This window comes from Oncorhynchus masou, chromosome 7, assembly GCF_036934945.1.
Source record: "Oncorhynchus masou masou isolate Uvic2021 chromosome 7, UVic_Omas_1.1, whole genome shotgun sequence".
Taxonomy (NCBI): Eukaryota; Metazoa; Chordata; class Actinopteri; order Salmoniformes; family Salmonidae; genus Oncorhynchus; species Oncorhynchus masou.
Window position 1 is genome coordinate 17,972,506 of NC_088218.1, and position 2,569 is coordinate 17,975,074.

The window sequence follows — 2,569 nt, forward strand, 5'->3', positions numbered from 1 at the left end:
GTAGTTGCCATATTATTCTCGTTTCTAAGTATTGTTTGTTTCGTTTTTTCCCCATTTGGACACTTGAAAACGACATGGTGCATCTCAAGATTTCAAACACTAAAATATATGTAAACAGACCATCAATGTCTACATTTGTTTTCTTGGAAAATAGAGTGATACAATATCATTACTTGTTGCATGTACAACTTGTCTAAATCTTACAGATCAAGGTCAGCCATTTTGGTCAGGGAGTTTGTCAACCATGGTTTGCCAGTGCTGTGATAAGATAGTGTCAAATCATGAATATGAAGAATTTCTGCACCCTGTGTGTGTTCGCTTGCCAGCTAATTTTAGAGGAATGATTCCATAAATGTTTCAAATTAACTGCCAATATGCCAACTTTCTATTCAAACAATACAGTCAATCCACAGCCACACACTGTCTCAAATCAGTTGATGATAGGACTTAGACAAGTTGTAAATGCAACAAGTACTGATATTGTATCATATAATATCACTCTGTTTTCCAAGAAAACAAATGTAGACATTGATGATCTGTTTACATATATTTTAGTTTAAAAAAAAAACTGAAAATGGTATAAAACCCGTATAAACTGTATATATGAAAATATGACAATATTTTAGGTTGACAGTATTACATCATTTCCAATATATCACATTCCTTCCTTAAATTGTCCAGCATACATACAACCAGGATTATGCCTTGACTGCCATTCATTCCAATTAGACTGGTTTGGTTTTCTCCCTGACCACAATGGCTGCCATTTTCACTCTGTTCTGGAACGTTGAGGGTTTATGACACAACCCCTCTAGTAATTTAATGAAATCTATTTTGCTACAGAACTTCTCAGAGTCTCTTCTAATTGACTGTGCCATCATGTCCCCTCTCTCTATCGACAACTCTGACCATAACTCGAGCAGTTTTTCACATGCAGTGTTTTCAGATTCCAAGTGCACCTTATTATAGTTCACATACACTGTTTGTTGTCTTGTCCACATCATAGGAGGAGGCTCCAGAGAAGCTGAAATGAAGATAGTTCTCTCTCTGACCTCACATAGTTTCCGTAACAAATGGCACCCTATTCAATTCAAAGTGCCATATTTTTTGACCAGGGCCCAGAGGTATTAAAACGTGTGCTTCATTTCTCTTGCTGCAGTAGAGCCTCGTCACTGTGGGAGCATGTTGGTTAACCACCACTAGGTGGAGGAAGACTACTACCAAAGACTAGAGGGATGAGAACACAACAGGGCACATAACAGTCACTCATAACAACAGGACACATAACAGTCACTCATAACAACAGGACACATAACAGTCACTCATAACAACAGGACACATTCGAGTGTGTTGTTCATTCTGTATTCTAACCATGGTCATAGGACTGTTTAGTTGACGTCACAGCATTAGTCACCACTGGTTTACGTCAGACTACTGTTTACTTATCTCTCTCTCTGTGTGGGCCTGTGCAACCCCTCCCCCTCTGTGCTAGCTGATGTTATCTCTGTGTGTGTGTGTGTGCCTGTGCGACCCCTCCCCCTCTGTGCTAGCTGATGTTATCTCTGTGTGTGTTCAGTAGGAGTCTTTAGGGTCAGGCATATTCACAGCCAAACCTCCAGGTCTCTAGTACTGCTGGTTTTCATTCCTCACTGACTGACGATCCAGGGCAGCGCTCACCTGGTGTCCCAGGTCTCATACCTGAGATCTGAATCAGCCCCTGATAAGAGGGGAACGATGAGCACTACAAGTGTGTATATTTGACTGAAAGAGAGTGGAAATGGAAGGAGGAGAGAGGGGAGGTGGAAGGAGGGGAGAGGAGGTGGAAGGAGAGGAGAGAGAGAATATGGAAGGAGGAGAGATGGAGGAGGTGGAAGGAGGAGAGAGAGGAGGTGGAAGGAGAAGAGACGGGCGGTGGAAGGAGGAGAGAGGAGGTGGAAGGAGGAGAGAGGAGGTGGAAGGAGAGGAGAGAGGGAATATGAAAGGAGGAGAGATGGAGGAGGTGGAAGGAGGAGAGAAAGGAGGTGGAAGGAGTAGAGACGGGCGGTGGAAGGAGGAGAGAGGGAGGAGTTGGAAGGAGGAGAGAGGGGAGGTGGAAGGAGTAGAGAGGGAGGAGGTGGAGGGAGTAGAGAGGGAAGAGGCGGAAGGAGGAGAGAGGGGAGGTGGAAGGTGGAGAGAAAGGAGGTGGAAGGAGGAGAGAAAGGAGGTGGAAGGAGGAGAGAGAGGAGGTGGAAGGAGGAGAGAGAGGAGGTGGAAAGAGTAGATAGGGAGTAGTTGGAAGGAGGAGAGAGGGAGCAGGTGGAACAAGGAGTGAGTGAAGAGGTGGAAGGAGAAGAGAGGGAGGAGGTGGAGGGAGTAGAGAGGGAGGAGGCGGAAGGAGGAGAGGAGGTGGTAGATGGAGAGAAGGAGGTGGAAGGAGGAGAGAGAGGAGGTGGAGGGAGTAGAGAGGGAGGAGGTGGAAGGAGGAGAGAGGGGAGGTGGAAGGTGGAGAGAAAGGAGGTGGAAGGAGGAGAGAGAGGAGGTGGAAGGAGGAGAGAGGGGAGGTGGAAGGTGGAGAGAGGGAGTAGTTGGA